The 13,990-nt window shown below is 36.3% G+C and overlaps 1 protein-coding gene across 12 annotated transcripts in view; it reads left to right on the top strand.

Annotated features, from left to right (window-relative positions):
- GPHN (gephyrin) overlaps positions 1–13,990 on the top strand; it is a 537,169-nt gene that overhangs the window by 251,152 nt on the left and 272,027 nt on the right. The gene's annotated exons all lie outside the window — the stretch shown is intronic.

Here is a 13,990-nt window from a genome sequence, read left to right on the forward strand (position 1 = left end):
ACTTATCTGCTGAATGATTTGCGTTCTTCACTCACTGGTGCTTTGTCCATCAGCAAATGGCCTGATACTACATATTCATCTGCTATTTTAGCATTTTTAGACTGCCCAACGTTGTTTATCTGCTCTCCTACCATTCTCCTCTACTGTGGCCTTCCAAGTGCTGTGCTGTCTGTCTGCCTGATCTTGCCCTACCCAGTCTATGCCTGTAATATTATAAGTAGGTTCAGATTGTTTAACACTTCTGTTACCTATCTCCACTTGCCTTGAGCCACTAAGTTGGACTGCTGACTGAATATGCTTGACTACTGTTCTTCTCTACCTATTTGCTGCACATGGCTGCCCAGTTAGTTGACTTGAGACATTGCATTTATCGCCTATGTACTCAGCCTTGCAACTTGCTGTTTGGTCCATATTGCCTCCTTTATACTTCTGTGCTAAATCTCTGGTGGTGTTCATCTGTTGTCTTGTAATCCTAATCAGATTTTATTTCCAAGAGAAGTGTTGCCTACTTATTGTCCAAACATATCTTAGCAATGTAAAATCCTTTACTATTCAAGTCCAGTCCAGTTTACTCCTAAACTGACTTAAATTCACTGCCACCATCCTTTCTGCTTTTTTATACAACTCTACATTCTTCCTTCTATTTAGGAATAGATTTTTCTTTCTAAATCATTTATCATCTTTGCTTCAGTTGCCTTTTCATATCACATACTATGTGCTTTTTGTTCCTTGTATGTGGGATCTGTCAGTAATTTTCCATATATTAAATTTGTTTTCTAATTTGTTTTCCCTGATTTTTTCAGGGCTTCATGAGGATAAATTGCTCCTATTACTTTTATCCTTTTTAGTTAAGACCAGAATGATTTTTTGAAACTTTCAAGTATCATCTCTAAAAATAATAAATTTAATTGTCTTATAGTTCTCTGTAGGTAAGATTAAAGTAACTTTCCACTCTGCTCCATTTTTTCCTGAGAATATCATTTCTCTGCCACTCCGTAATTTATGTACTATCATTTAGAGATCCTTTTGATGTATTTATCTTTTCCTCCTAAATTTTAGATTATCTTTCTTGTGTGTAGGTAAACTTTTAAATTGATATTAGTATTTGGCATCTAGAAAAAATTGAAATAAAAATTATCTGCATGTAAAGCTTATTGTCTTATTCCTTTATATTTAAATGAATGACAAGATCAGACAAGAAGTAGGGAAGAATTGTGAAATTTTCAGTTTCAGGAATCTAAGGAGATTTAAACTGGGGAGTGTTTACATGCGTGCATGTGTGTGTATGTAGACTTGAAGTGTTCTATGTGCATATGTATCCACATTACTGTGCATGAGTGCAGAAAATGCTGAGTATCCATATTAAATTTCATTTTATTTTCAAAAAATGAGAGGGAAAAGGAATAGGGGAAAGCTAAAAAGAGAGTGATAAACAGGGAATAGAGAAAAAGGTATGCATAGTTGGTTCTTTTCTCCTTTTTCTTTTCTTTTAGTAATAGAGGTAAAATTAATGTGAACCAAAGGACTGCTCTAGGAATATCAAGAAAATTATTTCAGTAGATTTTTTTAATGTATAAAATACACACAACATAAAATTTACTGTTTTAATCATTTTTAAGTGTACAATTCAGTGGCATTAAATACTTTCACTCTTCTGTATAGCCATCACCACTATAGATTTCTAGAACTTTTTCAAAATCCCAGATAGAAACTCTGTACATTCAACATTCCTTCTTTCCACATTCCTTCTTTCCACAACCCCTGGTAACCTCTATTTTACTTTCTGTCTCTGAATTTGCACATTCTAGGTACCTCATAAAAGTAGAATCATAAAATTTTTCTCTTTCTCTATATGACTTATTTCACTTAGCATAATATTTTCAGGTTCATTCATGTTGTAGCATATATCACACATTCATCCATTTTTAAAGAATATTCCATTGTGTATATATACAATAGTTTATCTCTTCATCTGCCGAGGGATACTTGAGTTGTTTTCATCTTTTGACTATTAATACTGCTATGAACATTGTTGTGCAAGTACCTTTTTTCTTTCCATCCTTTTGGGTATTTACTTGGAAGTGAATTCAGTAGCGTTTAATACTTTTGTCTAAGAAGAAATTAAATTAGTAGCAAAGACATCAGGGAAACTACATCATTTACATGATACAACATTAGTATGATAACAAGTCCAAGATACTTTTATTAGGAGTAGAAGAAATTATAAACTTTTAGAAAGACGACAGAAGACCAAGTGAGATTTAGAAGACCCTCTATTGTAAGAATAAAAGGGAGAAAAAATTGAAATAACACAAATGTTGGAGGTTTGAGGAAAGCAAAAGTGATTCTGGAGAAGGTTGAACTTAAAAAATATTTGAAATGAAATAGTGCAGACTTAAAAGAAGAGAAGAGATAAGTGTTTGAAAGGCAAGGTTTAAAGTTAATGGAACTGAGATGAGGCATCCAGGTTATGTTTATAGGAACCAGTAATAGGAACAGGAATTCAGTTCCATTCAGCCACTCAGTCATGTCCAGTTCTTTGTGACCCCATGGAGTGCAGCACGCCAGGCTTGCCTGTCCATCACCAACTCCCAGAGCTTGCTCAAACTCACGTCCATCAAGTCGGTGATGCCATGCAGCCATCTCATCCTCTGTCATCCCCTTCTCCTCCTGCCTTCAGTCTTTCCTAGCATCAGGGTCTTTTCAAATGAGTCAGTTCTTCGTATCAGGTGGCCAAAATATTGGTGCTTCAGCTTCAGCATCAGTCCTTCCAATGAATATTCAGGACTGATTTCCTTTAGGATGGACTGGTTGGATCTCCTTGCAGTCCAAGGGAATCTCAAGAGTCTTCTCCAAGACTACAGTTCAAAATCATCAATTAATTCTTCAGCACTCAGTTTCTTTACATCCAGCTCTAACATCCAAATATGACTACTGGAAAAACCATAGACAACTAGACAGACCTTTGTTGGCAAAGTAAAGTCTATGCTTCTTGATATGCTGTCTAGGTTTGTCATAGCTTTTCTTCCACGGAGCAAACGTCTTTTAATTTCATTTCAATTTATTGGTCTTCAATTTGAATACCTGGCTTTCTACCTAAATTGAACTCTGCATCATAGTGTCTTAGACCTTAATGGAGTTACAAAGATTGGAAAGGATTGTTCTTTGTCATCAAGGGGTTTAAAACTAGAGTAGTTAAAAATGCACTAATAATGTGTTTAAGAAAAAATACTTTCAGTCCTTTAAGTGATAATGTTTTCCCTTGTTAACTCAATAAATTTTGGGTGATTTTAGCCAAGGTTCCTCATCTAAATTATCAAACACAGAAAATGATTTGAGTGACTGTTGTCTCAGTTCTCTCAAGGGTGGTGTGTAAACTGTACTATTTTATATGAATAAAAGAGAAATTAATTCAGTACATCTAACAGTTCTCTCAGAATCTATTGAAAAAGGCTTAACTCTGTGCTACACAGCCGGTTAGGTGTCTGTAACACAAAATCCTTGCTCTCAAGGAACTTACTTTCCAAAAGAGGAAAAAAGGCATTTGGCAAAACATGCATTTCTAATATCATCCACAAATTTTTGTTATTTTCTTCTAATTATTCAGGGAAAATGTTCAAAGTCAGAGTGATTGCTTATGAGGGAATGCTTTTGCCTCTTACAAGCATTATTGATTCAGGATTAAGAATGTCTCTATTTAATATCTTGTCACATCTAAAGGATTCTGATAATAGTTTAAATGCCAATAAGAATCTCTTTAATTTTAAAACCTAGGGCCTTCAGTGACAGATTAGTGATTTGGTAGCTGTTAATATACAGGGTTACCTCAAACCAAGTTTATTGGTTTTATAGTGAAAGAATAGAGAATGACTAGATAAATAGATAATTAGTGTTCAAGAGGTTGTTCTTGAATTAATTGCAAGAACAATGAGGCATTACCCCCACACACTCCAAGATACAACTATATACTAACACAGAAAATGTTTGTTAATTTAATTTATTCTCACTGTCAATTAAAGCTCACTTGAATTCTGGGTGTCAGGAATTTCAGTTGATATTCATGATTTTCTTTATGGATTTGATTAGTCATTTGAACTTGGAATTTATTTGTCCTCCCTAACTTGATATGTGCCTTCAAACTTGAGAGCAATTACTTTCTTTCCTATTGGTCAGTACTTCAGTGATTCCTTTAAAGTAATCTCTTTAAAGTGCAACATTTAAGAAAAATTTTAGTAACCTGTTTTTTCTCCCAACACCTGATGTCCTACTAAAGTTATTTATTTTGACAATACGGCTATGGGAATATCAAAGTTTTGTCAGGGGAAAAGCAGTAAAATAGAAATAACATCCAGATTTAACTTTTTTTTTTTAACAATGATGAACAATTTTAAAAGATTCTGCTTTACTTGTATTCATTCTGAAAAATATATTTAGTGAAAAAAATAGATATTTTAAAGTATAAGATCTGGAATAAAGGAAAATATGACTAAATCATTTTATTCAGCTTGTTTTATTAGTCATAAATATACTTTTTTTGTGGCATCTGAAATTCTGTTTTTATTTTGAGAAAGCTTCAACTGGAAATAAAGTCGTATAATATATTTCTTTGGTAAAGGTTAACCTGAAAAGGCAATATTTCTGTCATACCTTTATTGGACTTCAAATTCTTTTTATATTTAATAAGAAGATCTAAATGTCTTTGCAATCAGGAGACTCTTTGTAGGCAACTACTCCTAACAAGCAAGTTGTCATATAATTTTTCTTTTTCTTATTTTTCCTTTCTCTCTCGAAGAATAGTAGATTATATTCAATACCTTGCAGAGGAAAATGTAGCTTCCTTATGCAAGCATTCTGTGGAAGAAGTTTCACTCCTTCAGTTTTGAATACCAGCAATGACAATAGCAGGTGCTAATAACCAGTCTCTGAAACCCTTTTTCTCTTTTTCTCCCCTTGTCTCCTACATCAAGTATTTCTTGTCTTGCTGACAAGCACTAACACAATACATGTGTAGCACAGAAGATCTAGTGAAGTGAAAGAGAACATTAAGCAAAGTCAGTTGCCTCAGATACAGAAACTGTTTGGTGCAAAGCTTCATCATGTATATTTCAGTTCAGTTCAGTTCAGTCGCTCAGTCATGTCCAACTCTTTGTGACTCCATGAATCGCAGCATGCCAGGCCTCCCCGTCCATCACCAGCTCCTGGAGTTCACCCAAACTCATGTGCATCAAGTCAGTGATGCCATCCAGCCATCTTATCCTCTGTCGTCCCCTTCTCCTCCCACCCTCAATCCCTCCCAGCATTAGGGTCTTTGCCAATGAGTCAACTCTTCGCATGAGGTGGCCAAAGTATTGGAGTTTCAGCCTCAGCATCAGTCCTTCCAATGAACACCAGGACTGGTCTCCTTTAGGATGGACTGGTTGGATCTCTTTGCAGTCCAAGGGACTCGCAAGAGTCTTCTCAGCACCACAGTTCATGTATGTTTAATAGTATGTAATTCCATAAACATCAAAATCAATACCTGAAAAGTTCACTGGTTAGATATATCAGGTATATGGATATTTATAAAATACAAACCACTGAAGACTTTGTATTTCTCTCTGAATGCTTTTAGATTTCTTGTAATATTTAGTATTTATGAAGAAATAGAAATTATTTTCCATCAGCAGCATAAAAACATTTTAGATGTTCAGGAATCAATTTTTCTTTGGTTTATTCATAACCATATTACAATAATAGATGTTTTCTTACTGTGCATTCAGAGGTAATTACCGGGGTCCAGCCCCAGTAGGATCCAGGGATTCCCTCAGGAGAATGGCATCGGTGATAAGGAAGGTAAAAGGGGAGAGAAAGAGGCTTGATCTTCCTTGGTTTACACAGAATGCTAATAAAGCTCCTGACTCGGAACTTGCTCTGTTCACAGAGGCCGCAGGTGCCCTCTTGGTGGGGTGAGGACGCAGGACGCCCTCTCCCTGGTGAAGATGCAGAGCACCTTCCCAATTGGGTCTTAGAAGCCCAGGCAAAAAAGTGTACTCAGAGAGCCCCTGTATTCCAAGTAGTCATCCTGAAAGAAGAACAGAGAGAGAAAAGGAGAGTAAAGGAAAAAAGAATGACACGGGGAGACCAAGCTCTGATGAAGCCGGGTCTGTAGCTTTATTTTCAAAAGGAGCTTTTATACCCTAAGTTGTACAGAGAGGATAATAGGGGGTGCAGAGTCATGCAAAGTCAGCAGTCCTTGACCCGTATCAAGACTAGGCATTCTTTTCTGCAAACTTATCGTATACAAAGGCTTTAGGTGATTTACATCATCTTCTGGCCAGGAGACCTGTTAACATTTTATGACTCTTTGTTCTGATAAAGGTTAGTTAACCAGAAAACTTATTTTCTCTAAAAGTAATTTTTCTAGTTTGGTGCTACTCTCTGAAAGCACTAGATAAAGTTGCATTCCTATAGGGCAAAGGTGCAGTGGGCTGTAGCAAGGAAAGAATTTACTACCTCAAGGGTCTAAAGTTGTTAAAACCAAGGCCACTACTTATTTTTTCTATATATCAACTATATTAATTAATATACTCCCAGGGACACAGTGGGTAAGGGATATGGAAACTTGGCAGCAAGCATTGGCTCAACAATGAAATCCTTCACTAGTTCTATTCTAATAATTCTTAACGCCTCAAAAGGCTCTATATTATTTGAATATCTTAAGCTTCCCATGCCTCTCGTGGTTGGGAGGCTGTAAACAATCATATGCATAGCTGTGGGAGTTCGGATATACCTGTCAGGCAAGTTAGAAAGCCATCTGAGGGGTTTGGATTGAAAGACTCCTATTGTGCCCAGGAGGCTTATTAACTAGAGCTCTAAGTTGATTTCCTTCAGAGAAAAGTGGTCAGGGATAGCCCCCCGTTAATTTCATAGGAGTTGGTGAAAGTCGTAAAATAGTAAAACAGACAGATTCTGTGTTTGGGGTAGATGCTCAAGCAGGTCCAGGGGGTCCCTTGAGTCCTGATTCGCCTTGCCCAACAGGCCTCTCCCACATGACCTTGTCGTGGGTGGGATCTCCCGTGCTGGCTCCCGGCATGTAATAATCTCATTATAGAGATTTTGCACAAATGTTCTAAAAGAAAATATTTCTTACAAGTTAAATTCTTTTCTCATTCCCCAACTGGATGCCCTCTGGTCAAAATTAAGATCAATCTTAAAAGAAGGGTAGAATGTAAAAGCCTTTTTAGATGTCCTATTTCTCATGATGATTAGTAACTGAAAAGAAAACTTAAGACCATCTGTAGAAAGCTCTTATTTTATTTACCAGAAAGCCTGTCTTCAAATTTCATAGTTCGTGGTTTGTGTTAGAATATTTAGGACCATAGCATTTTGCATATTCAGTTCAGTTCAGTTCAGTCACTCAGTCGTGTCCGACTCTTTGCGACCCCATGAATTACAGCACATCAGGCCTCCCTGTCCATCGCCAACTCCCGGAGTTAACTCAGACTCATGTCCATCAAGTCGGTGATGCCTTCCAGCCATCTCATCCTCTGTTGTCCCCTTCTCCTCCTACCCCCAATCCCTCCCAGCATCAAAAAGTCTTTTCCAATGAGTCAACTCTTCACATGAGGTGGCCAAACTATTGGAGTTTCAGCTTTAGCATCAGTCCTTCCAGTGAACACCCAGGACTGATCTCCTTTAGAATGGATATTTTGCATATTACAGGTGTTTAATAAGAGCATAAAATGGTGACTTTTTAATTAAGTTGTTGTTTAGTTGCTAAATCTTGTCTGACTCTTAGCAACCCCGTGGACTGTAGCCCACCAGGCTCTTTTGTCCATGAGACTTACCAGGCAAAAATACTGGAGTGGATTGCCATTTCCTTCTCCAGGGGATCATCCCGACCCCAGGATCACACCTGTGTCTCCTGGATTGCAGGCAGATCCAGGCTGAACCACCAAGGAAGCTTAATATAAAGATGAGATTTTAACTGAAAAAATATATGGTTATTTAAGATTAGGAAAAGGCAAATGTTTTTATGACTTAAATGCTTTTTGTTAATAGCTTTAATTTTTTTCTGAATATAGATTTCTAAATATATTTTGATTTGGTACTTTGAAATACCTTCCCACTGTGGAAAAACTTGGCCCGGTAAAAAAGAACATACCTTCTGAGGCATATCCTATCAAAGGACATATAAACTCCCCAAGCACAAGTAAGGCAGCAAAACCATCAATGAATAGGTGGAGTTAAAAGATGACTGCTAGAACTGTCAAATACAAAATGTAAGAGAAGACTCAGGTAACCATTCTTGTTTGTTGCTCATATTAGGGGAATTTGTTTAGGACGAATACTAAACCAGAAAGGACGCAGACACAGCAGAAGTATATCAAACTGTCCCTGGAGATCCAGGGTTCACTAGGGGATGATGAAATATCCGAAGAACAAAGACATACTTGCAAAGATAAAAATATAACAAGAGACCATCATTTATGAATTAGCAAATGGGGAGAAAATGGGATTCTTAGAAATAAGAAAATAAAAGTTAAAAATTTTACATATGAGGACAGATAAAACAGCAGATTGGAGCAGTAGAAGAGAGAATTAGCATACTGAAATATGTACCTGAGGAAATTATCTCATATCAGAACTATCACATAGAGAGATGATGTAATGGAAAAAATAGAGAAATAGGGCATGGAGAGTGAAATGAAAGGTCCAAAATATATCAAAACCCCCCAAAGGAGAGAATGGAGGAAAGACCATGATTTAAAGAGATGATGGCTGTAAATTTATAGAACTGATGAAAAAAACATGAATCTACAGATCCTGAAGATACAATGTATCTCAAGAAGAATAAATGAAATAAATTGATGCCTAACCACATAAAAGTAAAACTTTAGAAACAAAACAATCTTAAAACTAGCCAGAGAGAAAGGACAGATCACTTACATAGGAATGACAGCAGGCTTTTAAACAGCATTGGAATAAAGCAGATAATAGAATATATCTTAAATGTATTAATAAGTTGCCGGGGTCCAGCCCCGGTGGATCCAGGGAATTCGAAACGGGGACAGCATCGGCGACCTATTTATTTAAATATTTTATCAAAGATATAAAGAGTAATAGGATGAGGATAGCTCAGTGAGGAAATTCAGTGGAGAAAAGAGGCTGAATAAACTTCCAAAGCAGGGAATTTACGTCACCTACGAAGGCCGCAGGCGTCCTCCCGTTCTCCCAAAGGAGAGGAGACACTAAGGCCTCCCCGGTCGGATCTTAGAAGCCCAGGCAAAATTAGTAGGCTTGACGAGCTTCCCCGCCTCAGAGGAAAAATTCAGCTAGAAGGTGAAAGAAAGAACGACATGGGGAGACCAAGCTTCGGTGAACAAGGCCCGCACTTTATTTTCCAAAGTAGTTTTTATACCTTAAGTTATGCATAGAGGATAATGGGGGAAGGGGTAGAGTCATGCAGCAAGCCAGGCTTTCTTCCTGCAAACTTATCATATGCAAAAGCTTAGGTGATTTGCATCATCTTCTGGCCCGGAGGCCTGTTAACATTTTAAGACCCTTTCTTCAGAAAACTTATTTTTCTCTAAAGGTGATAAGTCAAGCGCCACCCTCCAAAAACATTAGATAAAGTTGCATTCCTACAGAGCAAAGGTGTGGTGGGCTATAACAAGAAAAAGAATTAACTCAAGGGTCCCAGGTTACAAACATTAAAGCTACTATTTACACCAATGATATTAATCAATACACAGCCAGGGACACAGCAGGTAAGGGATATGGAAACTTAGCAGCAAACATTGGCCCGAAAAGTGAAAATCCTTCACCAATACAATTTCTAATCAATCTTTTAACTGCTCAAAGGAATCTGTATTTAGACAGTTTAGAACATCTCATGCCTCTCACAGTTGAGAGGCTCTGAGCAATCACATGTGGCTGGAAAAACCTTTTCAGGCAGGCTAGAGGATTTCCAAAGGAGTTTGTAGGTTGAAACACTGTCACACCCAGGAATTAACTGGAGCTGTAAGCTAACTCTTGTTTCAGAGAGAGGTAGTGGGGGACAGCCCCCGTAAAGTCTGAGGGTGTAGGTGAAAGCACAAAGCAGAAAGTAGGCAGACTCTGGTTTTGGGGGTAGATGCTCGAGAATTTCCAGGGAGACTCCTGAGGCTTGATCCCGCCTTTGCGTATGCCAAGCCTCCTTCCTCAAGACCTTTGCCAGGGGCGGAGCTCACTCCCCGCAATAAGTTATATTGGAAATTATTTTATACAGGTTTTCATTTTGTGACATATATGTGTGAAGTGTCTATTTTGAGGTTCACTTGTTCTTAATAAACTTGTTCTAAAATTTGGATAGAGAATAGGTAGACACTTAATAAAGCATATATATGGGCTAAAATGAACATCAAAGTAGCCTGAAAGAGGCACTGTTGTACTGGCCAACCCAATACATGAGCAGCTTCAGGAGTATATATGTGTATATTTTTGTGTATGTTGTCTACATGTTGGTAGAAATGGTTATATCTACTCGTTCTTGACTAGGTAATGGGATTTGCTTAGTGCCAGTCTCAGCTGGTAAAGAATCTGCCTGCAATGTGGGAGACCTGGGTTCGATCCCTGAGTTGGAAGATGGCCTGGAGAAGGGAAAGGTTACCCACTCCAGTATTCTGGCCTGGAGAAGGGAAAGGCTACCCACTCCAGTATTCTGGCCTGGAGAGTTCCATGGACTGTATAGTCCCTGAGGTTGTAAAGAGTCAGACACGACTGAGCGACTTTCACTTCACTTCATTTCAGTCGGTAGAACTAACTTCTTCCTTCCTATTCTGACCAGCTGCCCTAATTAAGTCAACTATTCAGTTGCCTATAACCCTAACCTTAAGAACTCAACTCCAGTCCTGAGACATGTACTTGTGTGTATACACGCATATACATTATCCTCAGTTTTATGAAGTGTTTTGTTTAAGGATAGACTCTATTTTGACTTCTAAATCTCAGACTTGAAGGAAATATAGGTGGTTTTTGGATAGTTAACTACGTTATTCTAAGTACCATAGTCTGGATGATCTGAAAAAATTTGGGGATCTTCACAGCTTAAATTAAAGATCCTGATTCTACGATGTCAGCCCAAAGGTCTATACCAAAAAAAAAAATGTATATGTGTGTATGTATATACCTGTGTGTGTACACAAGGGTACACTCACATGTAAATTATGATTCCTTGGGAGAATCTCATAATTACAGGATAAAATATTTTATCTTTCAAATTATGGGTGGATATAAGAGCTATTATTTACCTTTTTAAGAAGTTTTTGTTTTTATGATCTTTCATTTGCATGGGGTAGCTGCACCTCTTTTTAGAACAGTTTTTCAAAATTGGGCCTCATTATTTTTAAGTGCTTTGTTAAGAGATTTTTTTCCCATTATAATAAAGGTAAATATTTTCTTCTAACATATCAATTTTACTTAATAAATAATGTCTTCCAGGTTGTAACTCACTGAATTATTTATTTCTCATTCTTTCTTTTTTGAGACTTTTGTAAATTTTTCTGCTATAAAGTATAATTGTTTGTTTTAAGTGATTATGATAAATATTAGAAGTAGAGCATTAATTTGAGTTTAGTCAAATGTTGCCTCTTTGTGTTCCATTATTTTACAGCATCCTGGATCTTAGTCCATCCTGACCTCTTGTCAGGCTGATGTTGCCTTTACAGCCTTAATTTTTAATTTATGGTTGTTAGGGAAATTTAAAAAAATTATATTTATTTGTTTGGCTTATCAGTTTGAACAATTTATTTACCACAAGTAGTTATGTATACTTACATTTTTCCATCTTTGCTTAAGTATATAATTACATTGCTGTTTTTTGTTGGCCTTTGGGTGAAAACATAAAGGCAGAAGGTTCTGTTAGTTCTTCTTTCTTCAAAATATATCTTAAATCTTCTCACATTCTTTTCCGAATTTACTTTGGAGGTTTTATGGTAATGTCCAAGGCTATATTCCTGGTAACTGGTATCTCTAAAACTGCTGTTTCTTGATAAATCTTCATTAAGTTTTCAAGATTATTGCTGGCATATTGCATTCTTCAGACATCTTCTGGTAATTCACACACATTTGAAAACAAACATGCCCATAACTTCTATTCTATACTGCTCTGAGAGAGCTGTTCAATTTTCACACTTTCTTTGACTATAGTGCATAATAGCAACTTGCACAACATAGGTGACCTTAGATTTGTGTTTTAGTACAAATCTCAGTATTTGACATTTGTTAAGCACTTGCTACATGTTAGGAATGGTGCTATGCATTTTTATGTTTTGTAGCATTTAAACAAAATACAGAGATCCTTCCTCTGTCTGTATAGGGTATAGTGCTTTTTAAACTGAAAGCACATAGCGATTAGATTTAATGGATTAATTTCAGAATTGGAGTCTACAAGCCTAAGTTTTATTGATTTACTGGCTTTGCATTATTCATTAAATTTATTAGTGAGTCTGTTTCTTCACTTATAAAAAGATAATAAAGTATCTCTTCTGTATTATGTAGTATAGGAATCTGTCAAGTATTTAAATAGAGAATATCTATAGATGTTTTGTAAGAAAGGCATCATAAATAAAACCTTCTGATGTGAATATTTCTCCTATTATTGAATTATGTTGCTTAGTAATAGTATTCCTTTTTATGTTTTCAGTGTAGTAAGAGAAATAAGAGCTTTTACATGGCATTATAAATTTACGTTGTATTAATATATAATGTTAACTATCATACTAGCATTAAAAATATTATGACACCCTTTTAGTTAACTAAAAACTGCTTTATTGTGTTAACACTTTAGTTTTATAAGAAGGATAACAAATATGATTGCTCCTTTTTACAAATGGAAAGCTGAGAAAGAGAGAAATTTCTGGAAGCATAGGAACAAAAGCTGGTATTTGTTTAATATGTGAATAACGAAAGACGATTAGGTTATAGAATGAATAAAAGGCCTGATCATAAAGTGAGAGGTTATTAGGTTTAAAATGAATCTTTAGATGAGCAAAGCTATAAGAGAACAAGTTATTTAATTCAAGCTACAGCATGTCCTGGGCTTCCCAGGTGGTGCTAGTGGTAAAGAACCCTCCTGCCAATGCATGAGGCATTAGGAGACTAGGGTTTGACCCCTAGGTCAGGAAGATCCCCTGGATGAGATCATGGCAATCCACTCCAGTATTCTTGCGTAGAGAATCCCATGGACAGAGAAGTTTAGCAGGGTACAGTCCATAAGGTCATAAAGATAGGACATAACTGATGAGACTTGGCATGCACGCATGCACACCATGTCATAGTCTCCAAATATATATGGATGTAGATTTTTCTCCCATCTTTACTATTGGACTTCTTCTAAGTTAAGGTTATCTCAGTACAGTAGCGGTATTGGGTTTCTTTGCTTTTAAGAAGCGCTGTACTCATTTTCGTATTTCCCAATTGGCCTGTAATTTTAAAACTGAGGGTGGTATAAGAAGACAAAATAGAACACCTTATAATAATATTTAAAATAAGAATGAGCTATTTTTTGATTTTTCTCTATTCTTAACAGTTCTTCCACTTATTCTGCTTCCTTTACCTCACTTATTTTTTTCTTTCGCTCCCTTTTTCACAAGTGCCTGTTTTGGTAAAAATCTAGTTTTGTTGAAAAAGAACTTTAGATGTGATAATTACATGTTTCTAATGTGGATACTTTCTAAAGAATCCACCAGTGAGAATTATTGTATCTTTAGGCAAAGAGCAAAGTTTTAATTTTTCTAAAATCAGTTGTCAGTGAGTCATTTGCAAATAGTACTTATGAGCCTAAAGTAAGAGCTTATTTCTTTTATTCTGACTTAAGATTTTTGAGCACAGCTTAACTTATATTGTTATATGAACATTAAAAACACTGCTGTGATGAAACTTAATAATTATGTATGATCATTAATAAAGTGGAAAACCAATCTGTAGACTTTTTAGGTAGCTTTTTTATGTAGCTTCTGTTATGTTTCTA

The sequence above is a fragment of the Bos javanicus genome, chromosome 10 (genome assembly GCF_032452875.1).
Source record: "Bos javanicus breed banteng chromosome 10, ARS-OSU_banteng_1.0, whole genome shotgun sequence".
Classification (NCBI taxonomy): domain Eukaryota; kingdom Metazoa; phylum Chordata; class Mammalia; order Artiodactyla; family Bovidae; genus Bos; species Bos javanicus.